This window comes from Cavia porcellus, unplaced genomic scaffold, assembly GCF_034190915.1.
Source record: "Cavia porcellus strain 051 isolate PalLab524CR breed Dunkin Hartley unplaced genomic scaffold, mCavPor4.1 scaffold_1, whole genome shotgun sequence".
In the NCBI taxonomy this organism is placed as follows: Eukaryota; Metazoa; Chordata; class Mammalia; order Rodentia; family Caviidae; genus Cavia; species Cavia porcellus.
In genome coordinates, this window is record NW_026947484.1 from 180,425,000 (window position 1) to 180,443,177 (window position 18,178).

Consider the following 18,178-nt stretch of genomic DNA (forward strand, 5'->3'; position numbering starts at 1 on the left):
GTGTACAGAGAGATCATTTGGTCACAGCCTTTTCCCTGCGTAGGGAGGGGCCCAGGAAGCTACACTGCAGTTGGTGGTAACTGGAATTCCTTGACTGAGCCTGTATCAACTGGACCCTTCCATGCATGTTGCTGTCAAGAACGGTTTTCTCTCAGAAAAGCCCTGTCAGCCAGAGGGAGCAGGAATTCTCGCCAAGGCTGCAAGGCCATGGCTACACCCTCTGCCAGGAACCTGCCAGTTCTTCTGGCACAAGGCAAGACCCAACCCTCAGTGGGGCACAGGAAGTGAGAGAATCAACTGCCAAGGTCAAGAGCTCTGACTTGGGAGTCAGACTGCAATAGTTCAAACTCCAGCTCTAAAGTTCCTGAACTTCTCTGTGCTTTGAATGACCATCTGTAAAATGGGCCTGATAGTAACTGAGACCGTATCATAAGGATTCAACAAGACAGTGACATAGCAAAATGTCTGATGCACAGTGAATTTTCAGTAAATGGTAGCTAATATTTTGCTACTTGGTTTTTAGATCCAGCCTATGAAAATAAAAAAAGCAAGAAAATATGTTTTGCTCAAAATGACTCTAGGAAAAATTTACTATGAACTGCATGTGAAATTCTTCTGTTTGATGCTTTCTTCTTTTTTATTCTTTTCTAGTGGGCTATGCATTTGGTAGATTCATATGTGCTCATAACATACTTCTATTTTCACTATTTTCACCTGTCAACTTTCTCTTCACTTTGAGTCTTTTTCTTTAACACCATAAGAGCTTATGTTTATTATCGAGCCTGCACCCAAAATCACAACACACATATCTCATTTCATTGATTCATACTTTGATTCATTGATACTAATTCATTGATTCATACTTACATTCATTTACCAGCAGCACTGAGACATTGCAATCTGAATAAAATGTGGTTCCTAGTCTGCTGGGGTCATCATCGGAAGGAGATAAACATGGACAGAATGAAGCCCGAGGCCCAGGCTCCCACCCTCCCGGTAAGCCAAAAAGAGAGATGGATTGTGACCTGAGAAACCTGGGAAGGCTTCACGGTGGGCTCAAAGATGAAAAGGGGATCAGTAACTAGAAAGGGAAGACTCTGGAGGAAAGAGGTCAGAATTGAGGCTCCGAGGCAGCAGAGTCTGGAGTGCTTGTCACCGCAGAGGTGCATGGAAGATGAGGCCACAGAAAGACGTAGGGGCCAGACAACCGAAGAGCTGAATTCTCTGCTCAGGAGGTGGCGGTCCTTCCCTGCAACAGCGAGGAGATGCTGATCCATGTGACCGCGACTTGTCCATTTGGACTTGGCTCGGATGTCACCTTCCCTTAGGCTTCCTCCTGCCCTCAGCCTGCTTCCACCTTCTGTCCTGTGGCTTCCCAGCATGCAGCTGGACTCACTTCCCCTCCTCTTCTCTTCCAGATTGGGTTGTGCCGTTGACACCTGTCATGTTCTCCATTCTATTCCTAGTGCTGGCGTCTGCTCATCAATCTAAGAATGAGTAGATGAACAGGTAAGTGAAAGACGGTGAGAATAAGGGAAGAGAGTGAGTTAAACATGATAAAGCCGGGTCATCAGCAGGAGACTCACCAGGAGGCAGGGAACCTGGCCGGGGGTCATTTCCTTGGACAGCACTCTCCACAGCCAAAACTCAATGGAGAAAGAATTGCCCAATTTGAAGCACAGAGATGGCTTGTGATGAAGACAAGCCACATCAGAGATCTCAGGGTTCCCAGGGTGAGCTGCATGCTGTTTGCCAGGGCTGTGGAACTGGAATATGGAATGCGCTTTGAATGTCCATCTGTAAAATGGGCATGATAGTAATTGTGACCATATCATAAGGATTCAACAAGATAGTGATATAACGTAATGTCTAACACACACTGAATTTTCTTTGTCACAGTGACATAGAAAATATGACATATGACAATTTACTATGTCACAGTGACAAGGACTGATGTGATAACAGCATCAGTTACTCATGGAAATGGGCCACAAGGAAATTCATAAATGTACAACCCTTAGCAAGCAGCCTCTTAGCATAGTGTGGAACTGAACCCAGGGTTGCTGATTCCAAAACCTGTGCTCTTGCTTTTCAGTCATGCTGTCCTCTTCTGTCCCTCTGACATAGTGGAATCTAACTGCCTCGCTAGACATCCATCTCTCAAGGGCAATCATAAATTGCTTATTTCACTATCATTTGACAGTGTGCACAGTTTTTCAGAGAAATTGGGGAACACAGGAAAAATTTTACCCACAGATTATGTTGAATCGCTTGGATTTCCTTGAAAAATGTCTGGCACTGCCAACAGCTCTGGTCTGGTTTCCAGCAGTGGCCTGAAGCCTTGTTCAACCAGAAGGCTCTGAGAATTGATTGGCTGTGGTCTCCCTGATGGTGAACACTGACAGATGTTGTGAATCAGACGCTGCCATCTGTCCATGACACTCAGCTTTATGAGGGTCCCCTGGGCTTCACCAGCATAAAGAATCATCCATGGCTCCGTGAGGGCATTGCCATGGCAAATCCACAGAACTGCAGGAATGCTGGCTTTCCAGTGGGAAAGGCTTGGCGCACTTCAGGGCCCTGGGTATGCTCAATGGCAGAGTGGAAGACAAAGGTTCCTAACAGAAAGGTCTGCTCCCTAAAGTGCCAAATGTGTGAGGAGAGAGAAGAGGAGGAAGCTCCAGGTAGGTCAATGCAAAGGAGGAGGCAGGAAAAGTCCAGCTTAACACCCATCAGGAAAATAAATGCGGGTGCTCACAGCAGCTCTGTGAAAGTAGAACCACCATCAGATGAGAAAACCGAGAAACAGAAAGGGATGTGAGGTGTCCAAAGCCACTAATCTACACTCTACTCTCTGCTAGGGCAGAGACTGTGACTATTTTTTGCTCACCTTTGGATTCTTCACCAAGATCAAGACCAACTACAAAACTGACAGGTCTCAGTGTGAAGTAAAAATGAAAATGCAGAATTCCTACTCCATAATCATCACAGCAAGGGATGGTGGTGCACACCCGTAATCCCAGCAGTCTGGAAGCCGAGGCAGGAGGATCACAAATTCAAGGACAGCCTGGGCTACATAGTGAGATCTGTCTCAAAAAAAGTATTTCAGGATGGTAACAGCAGATCATTAAACGAAGTGTAGAGAACTTTGAGGCATGGAGTGCTGTATAACTAAGTCATATGCTCATGATATCAACCACAAACAGCACTGTTTCTAGCACACAATAACTAATCCATAACATTATGAAATGAGTGGATGACAGTAAGACTGGAAACCAGGTTTGTCTGTTTGATTCCAAAACCTGGATCCTTCCAGAATTCCTTGTTTCTTTCTTCCCAAATAGAATCTCCCTGTTGTTAGCTTTCTTACCTGTAAAGAGTTCAAAACAAAAACACGGAGTTAGTAGAAGAGACCAAAAACAAAAAAACTACCAAAGAATGTATAAGAATGGAATCTATCATTCGGAAGTTATAATGTTTTGTAAATTAGTTTTCCAGTGCCTCCTTTCTGAGTATTTTGTGTTTCTTGGATCATGACTCTGGTGAGTAGTATAGGACGGGCACACACTACCTGAGACCCAGAGTCCGGTGGAGTCCAGTGCTGTCCTCTCCAGGGAAGAGAGAGACCCGCCAGCCATGCTCTACTTCCCCAGTTAGCAGCATCCATGACAACCTTCAGCTTCTTACAACACCTCAGCACTATCCTAGCATGGTCGTACTTTTGTGCAAATGATTTACACGGCCCTTTCCTCCTGCCATACGTTAGCAAAGAAAGACTGAATTCCCCACTCTGAGTTCTTTATGTAAAATAGAGTAAGCATAGGAGTGACATTTCCCACAATGTGCTATCTTCCAGATCCCTGTGTAACATGTTCTTTTCCTCAACACGTGATCATGAGCTTATCATCACTGAGGGGAACAGTACCACCATCGATCTGCAATGCAGGGCAAACCACAGACTTTCTGGAGATCACTATCAGGCCAAGCAAGGAATGACTATCTATTTGGATGTGTGAACAAAAAGCACTCTTTTTCCCACCAGCAGGGTCTCACTAAATTTCCTAGGCTGTCCTCAAACTCACAATCTTCCTGCTTTTACCTCCCAAATTTCTGGGATTACAGGTGTGCACCACCACATATGACCTTGTCTTCTTTTCTGAGAAGAAATTTACCAGGTAACCGTCACATTCCTTAAGAAAACACCTGAGTAGAAATAGAGTACTTGGGTAGTACCTACACAGATATACCTGGTCTACATCTATGAAACAGGAATAGCCTCAGATTATTCTAAAGTGTTGTAGTAAGATTTAAACAAAGCAAAGATCCAAGCCCTGAGCATGGTACCTCCTACTTTATGGGTACCAATAAGCACCAGTTCAATATGCATCAAATCCCTTATGCTGCGGTCATGCATCAGAAAAGCACCTGAAATACAATCCTGGAGCAAGCAGCCTCTCACTGCTATAATTAAGTATGGTTGGTCTCTTCTGTCCACTCTCTGTCCTGCTCACATGATCCCTTTAGGTCTAATTCCTTATCCTGTGGCAGCAGGTTCACTGGACAGTTACTTTTCTTGTCGCTGGGACAAAACACCCTACACTCATAGGTTAAAGGAGACAAGGTTTACTTTAGCTCACACTTTGTAGAGGTTTTGATCCATAGTTGGAAGGCTCCAAGTCAGGGCAGCGTGGCACAGAGACGTGGCAGAGGAGAAACAGTTCATGGCGTGGCAGGCAGAAGGCAGCAAGTGGCAAGCAGCAGCAACAAGTACCCGTTCAAAATACAAACCTTTTGGATGGTGCCTCCTGCACTGAGGGTGGAGCACCTGTTTTCAGTAAATCCATTCAGCCACACCTAGAACTGTGCTAATTCCAATCAATGGATTGGTTTAATACCACACACCTTTAATCACAGAACCACTCACCCTAGATCCAGCCAGTTTTAAAAAGCCCCACTTATGAGCCTCTGAGGCTTTGCAGGGAATATGTAGATACAAGCCATAACAAAAACCCCACAGGTACTGCCAGCCTCCTAATGTGTGACAGTGTACCCCAAGTAGCTGGACAGTCCAAGATTGGGGGGCAGGTCCCTCTCCTCTAAATCCACAGAGCCAATCCTCTCTGTCCATCTCTCTTTAAATCCTTGACTGTACCAGACTGACCACAACTATCAATGGTTTTGTTTTGTTCCCAGCAGTTTTGCCTGCATCTGGCTCAGAAAAAATGAATTATTTGCCAAAATTTTAAATCCAGAGATCTCATACTAGGCATTTTCATTTCACAATATTCTCTTCTTTTGAAGTCAAAAGCTCTGACATCACTGGGCTGAGCAGGTAGATAGTTATACCTTCCAATGGAGCCAGCATGCTTTCCTACCACCACTTACTACACTTATACCCAGCTTGTTCTCCTGTGTTTTGCTTTTCTATTACCTGCCCAAACTCCCCAAGTTTGATTTCTCAACACTTAGCCTAAGCCTCCAACCTCCAGCCATTAGCCTTCTGGATAAACCTGAAGATAAAGAAACACAGACATTGAATGGGGGAAAATGAAAGAGAAAGAGAAAGAAGAAAATCCAGGGAGATAAAAGCAAACTAGTATTTTAAATCACTCTGCCTCAGAAGCATTAACTAGGATCAAGCTAGGGCCATGAAAGTATGTCTCTGGGTTCCTCAAACCTCTCAAAGCTTATATCCTTGACCTCAAGAGATTGAAGAAAGCACTGGCGTGCTACAGCATCTCAACAGCATCAAAGCACTGGCTGCTAAGGATGCCTGAGGAGCCCCAAAGCTAGGAGGCCCATACGACAGTGAAGCCCAGGGGCAGAAGAAAGATAGGACAGGGTGCTGTCCACAGGTCTCAGTGTCTCCAGAATGCTAACACAGGGCTTGGTGCCCAGTTGCTCAATGGGACCTGTCACCACATTCAAAGTCAAAACTCCCACAACCACATTTAATTCTCACAAGAACCCCAAGTGACCGGAAGAGCTGGCCTGTGTTATGGGTACAGACGCTGAGACTTCAGAAGATGAAGTTAACTTACTCTGGATCCTAATGCTTGTGAGGGCAGAGAGATTTGGGTAAGATCTCTAGGGGAAATTCTGAGCGTTATTTCACTGAGTGGAGGCCCCCATTCTCCGAGTGGCAACTGGTGCCAGCTAGGGAGCCCTTGACATCTTGTAGAGGGGGCACCCCGTAAACAGCAGCCCCAGGTGGTGGTCACAAAGGCAGAGGCCTGAGAGGCCTGGACAGTTCTTTCTCTCTCTCTCTCTCTTTCTCTCTCTCTCTCTCTCTCTCTCTCTCTCTCTCTCTCTCTCTCTCTCCAGTACTGAGGCTTTAAACCAGGACCTTAACAATCAGCTACATTCCTGGTCCTGGCTAGGGATGGTCCTGAGTGGTGGAGCACTTGTCTAGCATTCCTTTCGTTCCTTTTTTATTTTTATTTTGACACAGTCCCCTATTTTGCAAAGTTTCCCAGGCTGGGCTCAGACATCCTCTTGCCCCAGAGTGCTGGGATGACAGGTGTGGACCACCACATCCAGCTCACAGTACCCTTGATACGGCTGTGTCACTTGTGAAATGGGACTGCTCGAGGTGCTACTTTCATGAGTGGTGTTTTCAAACATAAGGCATAATGTCTAACTCCAGGATCATAGAATGTGTGACCTCATGCCACAGCCTCAGGCCAGGCCACACCTTTACATCAGGTTGTGCTGCTCCCCACAGCTATGGTGTGGCGCAGTCCCACAGAGTCCAGGCCTGGTGCTCTGTTTCCTTGGGGCAGAGGCTGTCTCTGGAGCTTCCCCCTGCAAGTCCCTCTGCTAGGACAAGACTCTCGGCCATCGCTCTCTCCTCCATTTTGTTCCAAGCTCTGCGGTGACAGAGCCCAGAGGACAGACCCATGGCAGGCCAACTTCATTACTTACACTAAAGCAGCATCTGGCTCTGATCACTCCTTTCCAGCTCGTGCAGAGCAGGACCAACCTAAACTAGAGGCCCAAGAGCATGATTTGATCAGTGCAGACTTGAACAGCTGCAGACAGTTGTGGTTCCCACAGATACATGGGGTCTCCTAGGCAAGGCTGAAACAGGCCACGTTAGACAAGGGGATGGAACTGTGGCAGAAACAACCTAGAAAGCAATGGTGGAAATGATGCAAAGCAGAGACTTTGGAAAGAAGGGAAACTCAGAGAACAAAAGACATTTTGCAGAAGAAAAGAAATCCTGAAAGACCCAGGCAAGCTAGACAACAAGGGCAAAACAGTCAGGCCAGGGTAGACATGGGAGGTGGCAACCCAGGCATCTGCCTTCCTGTCTCTCTGAGGCCCCAGTGACTTAGATTTTAGAGCCTGGTTTTGGACAGCACGTTCATAAGTATTTGAGACTCTAATTTTCCACCTTCTGGCTATGTGGTCTTGAACAGGGACTCCTTGGTTTTACAAGGGTGAATATGAAAATTCTGTCAGTTAATCTAAACCAAGCTCCTGGCAGCACAATGCAGGTTAAACATAAACTATTACAGTTATTACACTCCAGTGAAAGGCTCAGAAGTCGGCGTTATCTTCTGATCTCCTACCTTGGTGGTTTCTCAGGGTTGCACACAGGCCACCCTCTCTAATCTGGGCATAAGAGTCCTCTGCCTACTGTCTTCCACCGACTTCTGAAAGTCATAGCTCTCAGTGTGGCTGTTAGCAAGACTTACCTAACTTTCTGATGAATCCTACTCATCCTTCTGAGCCACTTCCAAGTTCTCTGCCTCCCCCAAACCTTCAGTGATGGCTCTTGGCAATTACTGGGATCAATCGTGAGGACCAGAAAACCCAGCACAAACCTTAGTCCCATGCATTTCTCATGCTCCCTGCCTTTATCACTCCTGGTCCATAACCTCCTCTGAGACAGGAGCTTTACTGTGAGGTTTGTGCTCCCAGTAGCAACAGGAAGACCGGCACACAGGAAGTACCCAGTGAATATTGGTTTAATGAATATACCTGTGAATGAATGGCCACCTGTATGACATCTCTAAATTCAGTCACATTTCTGGCTCCATGGGAACCCCTGATCCCTCCTATAGCCAGAACATAGGTCTTAGTACTCTAGGGTCTTGAGTGCACCTGACCTCAAAGGCTGCTGCCTCTAAGGGATGCTCAGAATTTTTAGGTGAAGAGAATATGTTTCCATTTTCTTTATTTCTTTGAAAAACAATCCAAAAAGGTCACATTTGAAACCACATATCTAGTTTCATTGTGGTTACAGGGCAGGCAGGGTGAATGGTTTATAAACGTTGGAAATGGCCTTCAGATTTAGAAGGTCTCCCCAGGGGAGCACACCTTGTAGCTCCCAAAGGCAGTTGCCTCTCCATGGTGCTGCTGCTACTGCTGTCTGTTTGTGGCCCAGCACTGGAGCTGCAAACCTTTCATGGTCCCTCCAAATGTCTGCCCGACCATCCCAGAGACACCACGAAGCCAAGACTTTGTACTATGTGTCACATGGGTGATAGGCTTGCATCCTCAGCCCTGCTGGGCAGGTCATCTCATCTGCAGAGTGGCTCCGCGGTTAGTATTTAAAGATGAGCCATAGGGTCAAGCCAAGGAAATGCCCAACTACAGGGCATGGAAGCCCTTTCTGTGTGCTGGCCCCTTGTACCCGTGGCCTGTTTTCCCTTCACACCAGGGAAGGCAACCTGAGGAAACTGTGGCCCTTTGAGGGACTTACCTGAAGTCTCATTGTTGGTAAAGAGCAGAGTCACAATTCAAACCCTGTCTGCCTCAGTCCTGTGTTCCAGGCTCTTCTCTCATTCCATGCTAAGCACTATTCTCAAGTCACAGAGCTGTACTTTACAGGTGAGAAAACTTACCAGTTAAGGAATAGAAAGTGCTTTCTTGGCAATGACCTCTGCCAAGCTGAAGCACAAAGACACATGAGACCCCGAAGAAGAGCTGATGGCAGGATACACGGTGTTTTTATCACAGCACATCTGTACAGGAGTCCTGGTTACAGACTGAAGAAGGTAGAGAAAGTCATTCGTTTATTTTCTGCAAATCCCTCACACACATTTACAATTCTTACAGCACCCAAGGCAGTTACAGACTGTTCCCTCATTTTTCTAAATGGGTAAACTGAGACAAGAGGATGGGTCTGAGACCACACGGACAGCAAAGCCTATGAGGTCCAGGAAATTGCACGACAAGCAGCCTGTCTTCCCTGGGACACACTCAGCCCTCTCTCATGACAGGTCCTGCTGCCTGAGGGACAGGCAAGCAGGCACATTTACATACAGAGCTGAGGAGTGTTGACTGGCTACAGTAACTCTCTTTGGGCAGTTGGATTATAATCTGCCAGTAGCGTGAGGCAAGCTGAGGTTTACACGTAGAATATCCAAGAAATCTGCAGAGCTGAGGCCGTGAGCTCCGTTTTCGCCACCAAGGCGAGAACATACGCTTTCATACATGAAGCTCATGATGGCCAAAGTAGGCTTTCAAAATCCAAATGTAGCTATGCAATTCCTGTCCTGAGACTCTTTTAGGGCTCCAACCCCTTCTGTCACCATCAGGATGTCCCGGCATCCTAGACAGCCTCCTTGCACTGCTCTTTGCAGCTCTCCATGCCTCAGCCTCCACCACAGCCACACTGCATCCCGGCTGGACAATCATCACACCCACCCCAAGCTCTCCACACACTGGAGGGTGTTGATTTCTCTGCTGATGCTGTTCCCATCATGTAATCAGATCCTCATCATGTAATACTGTGCTTACTACATTGCTCAGTTGTCACCATTACAAGCCAAAGGAATTCACACCACCACCCTTGATGCTCCCTGCCTGGCTCTCCTACAAACACACACAAACCACCCCCCCACTATAATTGTAATCATTTCTATAATTGTCACTTCATCTGCATATCTCTCCCACTGGACTATGAGTCTCAGGGGCAGAGACTGAATCCAATAGACTCTAGTTTCCTTCCTTTTAGCAAAGGGACCAGTCCAGGACCTACAAAGTCCTGACATGTTTCTCCTACAGGGATACCAGACTCTCCATTGAGTCACAACTGTTTATCTACAATCAACAGTGGAGACCCCTAAAGCTGGTTACTGTGTCCTTCTTGGAAGCCCTGCCAACTTGAATCAACTTGTAGTCACCAATTTTCATTTTACTCAGTGAATTTCCTCACTCCAATGCTACTGCCCAGGGCAGGGATGCTAGATATATCCTACAGCTGACAGTGACTCAAGCTATCTGATAAATATTGCATGCTCAGAGAAAAATAAGACACATCCCCCCCCACTTGGGGATCATACAGAAGAAGGATAAGAAAACAGATGATTCCCCCTGCAAAAAAACTGGCTACAGATCCATTTGTGTATCTTACAAGTGGCTATGGAAGGATAAAAGAAAGAAAGTAAGTCAGTCTGAGTAAAGATGTCAGGAAGACACCAGGGAGAGATTCTTAGAGCTGAGACTTGGAGAATGTGAAAGGATTAGGCAAGGAAATAGGTAGGTGTTATGGATTAAAAACTGATGGTCAGGGCCAGGGGTTTAGTTCAGTGGCACAAGAGCCTGCCTTGCAAGTGCATGGTCATGAGTTTGCTCCCAGGTGCCAAAAAATAAAAACCTGGTGGTCAGCTTAACACCAGCTGAAATAAATCAGTGTGAGGCTGAGTGTAGATGGTCCACCTAAGCAAAGTTGCCAGCATAGAGACATGGAGAAGATGAGTGGGAGGCATGGGTGTCTCTAAGTGTTGCTGTTTGAGCCTTTGGTTCTCCTGGAGGAGCTCATCATTACGAGCTTCACAGTGTGAGTTCGACCACTGTAATCGGAGGAGCTCGGGACCTTGTTGGTGAAAGTGGCTGTGGTTCACTCTGTAGAAGCTCTGGTCCTTACATGGAGCATCACTTCCGGGCTCCTGAGGGGAAGACATGTGCGGTCTAATCTCCAGGACAAACTCATCATGCTGGCTTTCTGGCATGTACTAGATTGCTCTTATCATCGGAGGAGCTCGAGACCTCTGTTTTGCTGAGGATGGCTGTGGTGCTTTTCAGGACAGCCGTGGTCCTTGTGGTGAGTGTGACTTCTCAGCTCCAATGTAGAACCCTCAACCTACCAGCCCAGCTCCTTCACACCGCCGGCTTTCTAGCTTCCACTGCTGACCTTTGGGCATTCCCAGTATAGATCCATAAAACAGATTGGTATGGGTCCTTCTCATGGGCTGTAGACCTCCAGTTGAACTTGTGGGAGACATTGTCATGGACTCTAGGTCTTCATCTGGACTCATGCAGGACATTGCTGTGGGATCTAGGCCCTTAGCTGAATATTATGGCTTTCAGCGTTATGGAGAAATTTCCTGCACTTTCTTGTATTAAATTCTGGGTGACCATCATAAAATAATATTATAAATTCCGTGACCTGATTCTAATTGTTCTCACAACCCCTGACTACAACAGCAGGGAAGGGCTTTATAAGGAGAAAACACAGCACACACAAAGCCTGCCACTGACTGCTTCTGCAAATAGGAGGATATTGCCACAATTGAAGCATGGATTTCAATAGGTAAAGTCTGCAGATGAGCCTGAGAGAAAAGCAGGCAAGTGGTAGATTGTGGGCACTCGGAAGGTACCTTATAAAGAGCTTGCATTCCTATCCTGAAAGTCAGCAATGGGGACTGAATTAATAGTATGACTCTTAGATACACACACACACACACACACACACACACGTGAAAAAAAAAGAAAACACAGGTTATCTGGAGATATTAGTAAATCAGCCTACATGTTCCTTTAAGAATTCTGATTAACATGGAATATGTGACTTTCCACTAATGCCGTATGTTATTGGGAGGATACTGCTTAACAGAATTGCTGTTCTGGATTGCTGGGGCATAAAAAGTAGGAGCCATAGGTATATTGCTATGGCTCCCTAGTTATAAACTCTCCAGAGGGTCACAGAGTGACTCACAGTAAAAGCATGAGTATGCCATGGAGTGCTTTCTCAAGATTGCCATCATCACCAAGAAAAGCCATATCCTCGTGGCATGAGGCCAGGGGCCCGGGCATCTGTTCAGCAGATGCTTTTCCTTCAGACTGGATGCAGTTGGCTTCATTACTTCCTGGATCACGCTCCCCTCCAGGGCCTGTGTGTAGGGAAAGGACGTGGGCCACCAACATTCCCATCAGTTCTTTTCCAATTGTCTGCCCAAAGTCCAGAATCCCCTCCACCTCAGTTTCCCTATCTGTCACACAAAAATAATCTTTACCACAAATCGTTGCTCAGTAATGCAGTACATGAGAAGCAGTTAGATAATAAGAAATCCAGGTTTTATTACTGACGAAGGCCAAATACGGTTTTCAGGTCAGCTTTTCAAAAGGGCGGAGAACAAGGTGCTGAGAGAGGCAGGCTGGCTTCTGACTATATGCTCCCCACTGTATCGCGTGCACAACCCTCAGCCAAGGAAGGTCTGGCACGTGGCTGGTCTTCCTGGCATGAACACCTGTCTGCTTTGGCCTGTGGGCTCATTGCAGGGATGACTGGCCACCCCCTGGGTGACACTTTCATCACAGCCCAGGATCTGGCCAAAGGACCCAAGGCTGGAGAATTAAAGGATAATCCTGGGAAGAGAGTATTTAAACAAATCCACTTTGAAGTGCAAGGTTCTAGTCTAGTCATTTCAGTGAAGGACAGAAGCAAATATTTCCCCAGTCCACTGCAAAAGGGCTCGACCCAGGAGGAAAAGGCAGACAAAGGAAATTACTAGATATGGCTATGGGAGTCCCTCTCACCTACATGGTCCTGGGCAGGGTTTGACAAACAGCAGTGATTCCAAGTTCGTTTTAAGTTGCAGTGTCAGAGATATGGACTTTATGTGGGAAGTAGAGAGAGGCTGCGAGGGTATTCCACCCATACCTCAGCAGGGTGACTCTTCCTGCCAAGCAGCACCAAATGCCCTTCCTAGGTTTACAGCAAAGAATGACCCCCTGAAGAAGGAATGCTTTTTCCAGAGTGAGTACAGATTTGTTTTAGATTAGGAAAAGGTAGATATCATTCGTAAACAGGGAATCTATGTACACAGCACTGTAGGAGCTATCATAGCAGGCAAAGTCAGCTTACCTAGAAACCAAGTGATAAAAGTAGAGTATTTCCAGAATCTTGTGTATGTCGTAAGCAAAGACTAAGTATTGGCTGTGGTTCGTGATGATGGCTCTGAAGCAGGAAACGTGTCTCCATACCTACTACCTTGGATAACATAGCACAGGACATACCAGTGGGTCCTTGCAAAAAGAATCAACATGGTACCCAAGCTGGCTTTTCCCCTACACTAGGTAAGCTCCAGTCCTGGAGGACAGAAGAGAGAACCTAACATCAGTCCCTAAAATGGGGCCCTTGTAGCTCCTTGACTCCACATACACAGACACACTATATTGACTTACTACTGCTGACATTACTGAATTACTACAATGTGAGTTACCAGTCAACCCTACCAAGGATTCTGTCACTAAGTGCTAAGACACAGAATTGTTCTTCACAGAACCCCTGAAGATAATAGTTCCCCACTTTTACAGATAAGACAATTGAGATTCCGCATACTCACAGACTTACAGATTCTCTCTCTAGAATCTGTACTCACTCTGGGTGTGCATAAGCACCTGCCTGGCAAATGTGAGGTCGTGAGTTCATTCCCTGGTACCACAAAACAAAAAACACAAATTAATGATACCTCATAAGTACCTGCCTTTCTTCTGGATAAAGGGCCTAAGAATAAAATACTGTAAGTAACTTGCCCAAGTTATTTCTGAGAATGCCCCAAATCCCACAACTGTTCTGTGATAGTCTTAAAATTCTAACCAGACTTCACCACAGTACTGTCCCGAGAACTTGGAGGAGGGGAGAGTCTCCATCGGGGTGATTCATCCATAACCCTAGTGACAGTGTATAAATATATCTGGAAGCGTCACTGGGTCCAGAAGCACCGAGAGAAATGCAATGACTCTGATTCCTGCCACAAGGAGGAAACCCGAACCACTGGGTTGAAAGACGTGATAATGCATGGCCTCTGTTCTTACAAGGACAAACAGGGAGGGATTCTTTTCGTGGTCTTACGTGCTTTTAAAGGAATCGGTGTGTTAGCCACAGAGATACTTTCCATAGCACAGTGCATCACAGTTGTGCTGCCATGAGTGCTTCCATGACCTGCTGCAGCAGCAGGAAAGAGCAGGACAGTCGCATCTCCTCCCTGCTGGGGCAGAAAAGTTGCTTTTCCTTTCCCTCCTCTTCCCACCCCACTAACTCAATACCTTCCAAGGAGGCCTCCGTGAAACAAACTCCAGGTTATAGGTGGGAAACCTGATATTCCACATGTTCCTGTACTTGCCAATTTTCTGTACACGGGTTTTTGTTTGGTTGGCTGGTTTGGCTGGGTTGTTGCTGTTGTTGTTGTGAGACAGGATCTCATGATATAGCTCAGGTAGCTCTGAACTCCGTACGTGAGCCAGGCTGGCCTTGAACTTGTGGCACTCCCCGGGCCTCAGTCTCCCAAGTGCTGGGTGTGCACCACCACACCCAGGAGACAAATTATGCTTTTATGCCCCAAACGCCACAGCTGTCTTGGGCTAGCCTTAGGGTTCTAATGAGACTTCGCTGTTTGGGCTTCTATCCCTCCTCTATGGTGATTCCATCTGCCACTAATACACTTGTTTCTCTGAAAGAATATCTCATTAGGCACAAGCTGTTCATTCCGTCATCCATCAGCCTCTGGCCATACACACGGTGGTGATCCCATGAGCTTGCCTTGCCCACTGAACTCATAACTATCTTGGTTTTACTAAGTACCTTGTACAGCGCTTATACAGTACAATCGCCTGACGGTTCTCGAAGCATACCCCATGGTTAAGTGACACATGAGTGCACTTATCACCCTATCCCAGTACTCAGAAAGTGCCTGAATAGAGACTCACTCAATAAAAGTCTGTTTAGTTAAACATTACTTAACCGTGTCTCAATATGCATTCACCTACACTTCTTATGTAACCTCCACAGCAATCACTGGACAAATAGTCAGCTCTCTTATTTTAGAGATGAAAGGAAGTGAACTCTGAAAGGAGCCCAGATAGAAGCAGAGAGAACTGAAGAGCTACTGCGAGCCAGGCTCCTCTGCCTTTGCTCCAGGCTCTGCGTCACCCCTTCATCTCAAGCCAGAAGGGTGTTTGCGAGGGTATCAGCAGTGTTGCCAGCCTGTACAGCTTTCTTTTAATCACTACTGGAGATTAATTTTTTTCTGTTTCAAATCAATGTCGGAATGCCTCTTTCAGAGTAAACTAAGTGATGGGCCAATCCTATTCTAGGGTCATGCTGCTGTTTTATTGCTGGAATCAATTTTTTTCAGGAGTGCTTAAAACACTTTATCATCAAAGTCTAAGCAGACCCAATGTAGTATTAAAAAAAAGAGAACAATCCTCTGAAGTCAGGCTAAGATTAAACCCCAGTTCTACCATCTTATCAGCTGTGTGACCAGCAGACCCATGGCCTTGATTTTTTTCATCTGTATAGTGGGATTCATATACTTACATTTTAGGCTTGAGAGATTAAGAAAAATAACAAGCCAGGAAAAGCATTTTTAAATGTTTATATAAATGGAGACAGATAGATGACAGACAGATAATGAGATGATAGGTTAATAGTGATAGAAGATGGGCAGATAGATAGCACATAACATTAGCAGGACATGGTAGCATTGCGTACGATCTCAACACTTTCAAGAGGCTGAGGAAAAAGAATCATTAATTCTAGGCCTGAACTACTTAGCAAGACTAGTTCCCCAAAAATAAATACACAAACTTATCTTATAGTTTGAGAAACTGCATATTAAGAGTTTAAGAAGAGAGTGCCAGGCATGATAGCACACGTCTATAATCCCAGCATTCTGGAGCTGAGGCAGGAGGATCACTGCAAGTTCAAGGTCAATTTGGACTATATAGTGAGTTCAAGATCAGCTTGAACTACATAGCAAAACCCTGTCTCAAAACAAATAAATAAATAGTTTAAAAAAACACAAATATGGGGCTGGGGATTTAGCTCAGTGGCATAAGCGCCTGCCTGGCAAGTGTGAGGTCTAATCCCTGGTACCACAAAACAAAAAACACAAATTAATGATACCTCATAAGTACCTGCCTTTCTTCTGGATAAAGGGCCTAAGAATAAAATACTGTAAGTAACTTGCCCAAAACCACACAGCCAAGAAGTGCCTATATGTCTGGTATGCACCAAGCAATTAGTGAACATATGCAGACTAATTAACTGACTAAGACACGGCCTGAAAAACCAGCAAGACAATTCTATGGTCTTTCTCAGGTAGTACCCTTTCTGTTGTCTTTTACTTGAATCAAAACTATTATTTAGATTTAGGGACCACAATGAGAATTGTCTCTATAGCCCTGCGACCTCACTTAACTGATGACCGACAACTTTATAAAATGGAGAGATCAGAGATCAAAAACCTGAGACTTTAACTGCTCCAAAGGCTATTTTTAATAAATAAAGTCAACTTGCATTCTTGCCCTGAGATATTATGGAGATTGAATTCTAGTTGGTGATAATCAAGGTACCATCAGTCCTCATTTATTTCAATGCTGTGGAATTGAGTTCTATAAAGCATCATGAAGGTCAAAAGGAAGAGCACTAGGTACAGTTAGGAAACATGAGTTCAAATCTCAGTTGATAAGAGCTCTAGGCATGAAACACGCATCTTTGAACTAATAATACTTAGTCCTCTCCATTATAGTCATGAAGATTAAGTTGGATTAATATAGGAGACACACAACTCCCAACCTGGTATGCCAAGTTTATGTTCCCCAAAACTGAGGAATAAATTTCAAGGAACAATGGAGGTTAAGAGTGGGGAAGATTTCTTGAGAGAGATAGGATATACTCAAGAGGGGAGCACAGGCGCTCCAAGGAACGAGGTACACACAATTGGGACCCGGGAGATAGGAATGGGAAACAGGACCAGCTCCTAGGGGACAGAAGTGGGTTGCTGTGGGGTCATCTTTCTGAGACTGTTTTTAAGGGGCAAAAGTCATAAGCTGGGTAACAATGTGGGTCAAACTATAATCAATCAATAGGATGACAAGTGCAGCCATTTAGCTAAAATTGATCCAATAATAAAGCAGGGCACATAGCAAGGGTATACGGATGACGTCATTAACCTTGGTAGATAATATGTAGTCTTAGTCTTAGTCTTAGTCTTAGTCTTAGTCTTAGTCTTAGTCTTAGTCTTAGTCTTAGTCTTAGTGGATGAGAGAGGATGATCCGCCCCTAGTTTACTTCTATGGGAAATCCCAAAAGGAAGGTAACCATTAGATTACAATTTCAAACTTCCTTTTATCCCTCAGGGAAGTAGGTAATGTGCCCGTTGTAACTTTAATTTCAACGTCTTGCCTTCTTTAGATGTGCACCAGGCATCTGTGCACCACAGTTTTGATACGTTCTCATCTGTACTGACTCACCTGAGGGCCTAGTCTTCTCTGCCTGCCTATTAATTTCTATCTCATTTAGCTGTCTATAATAGGGTCATGTATGTTAAAGTACCTAGTTTGATAGTTAGTATGCAGAAATTGCTTAACAAACATTTTTCCGTTTGGTGGGATGCACATGTGATGTCTGACATATTACAGATGTATCATAAGATTCTATTCATGCTGCTCATTGCTCGCATTACCAGGAGGCCCCTGATGGGTTCACTCAGTGGAATGCTTACTCGGTGACTGCCATAGTAGTCACTTAATGAATGCTCATTCATTCAATGTAGCCTGAGCACATGCATAGCACTTAGTCAACACTTAATAAATGTTGGTTGCATTCAGCTAGGGAAAATAGAATTGTATTCATTTAATGAGATTTTGTAATCCCATAAATATTATATGCTGTTGCCAGTGCTTTACAAAGTGAACCAAAACCATTGCTGAAACAGTCTTGTTAACAAGTCATTGTTACTATTTTTCAAATATACAGCATTCCGTGAAAGTGCCATAACAACACTGGTAATGCTAAATCCCCCCCAGGATCCTGAGCAAGCGGCAAGAGCGCTCTGTATATGAATTAATTTAGCAGTCAGAAAAGCATCTGTCTTCACAGAAAGACATGCAGCTGCTCACTTCCTCTTGTGCTCATCCAGAGCTCAGCATGACCGTCATT

The 18,178-nt window shown here is 45.2% G+C and overlaps 1 long non-coding RNA gene across 12 annotated transcripts in view; it reads right to left on the reverse strand.

Annotated features, from left to right (window-relative positions):
• Positions 1-810: 810 nt before the first annotated feature.
• The window catches only part of LOC134478764 (uncharacterized), a 49,806-nt gene continuing 32,438 nt past the window's right edge, over positions 811-18,178 (reverse strand). For 6 of the 12 annotated variants that reach the window (XR_010051656.1, XR_010051639.1, XR_010051642.1 and 3 more), the window contains 3 exons: positions 8,853-8,996; positions 1,587-1,797; positions 811-1,487 (listed from right to left, as the gene is read on the reverse strand). This is a non-coding gene — a long non-coding RNA (uncharacterized LOC134478764). Of the gene's footprint in view, positions 1,488-1,586; positions 1,798-2,250; positions 2,399-2,890; positions 3,371-8,852; positions 8,997-18,178 lie in introns of all 12 variants that reach the window. The other 6 variants (XR_010051664.1, XR_010051643.1, XR_010051662.1 and 3 more) reach the window with 6 other exon arrangements.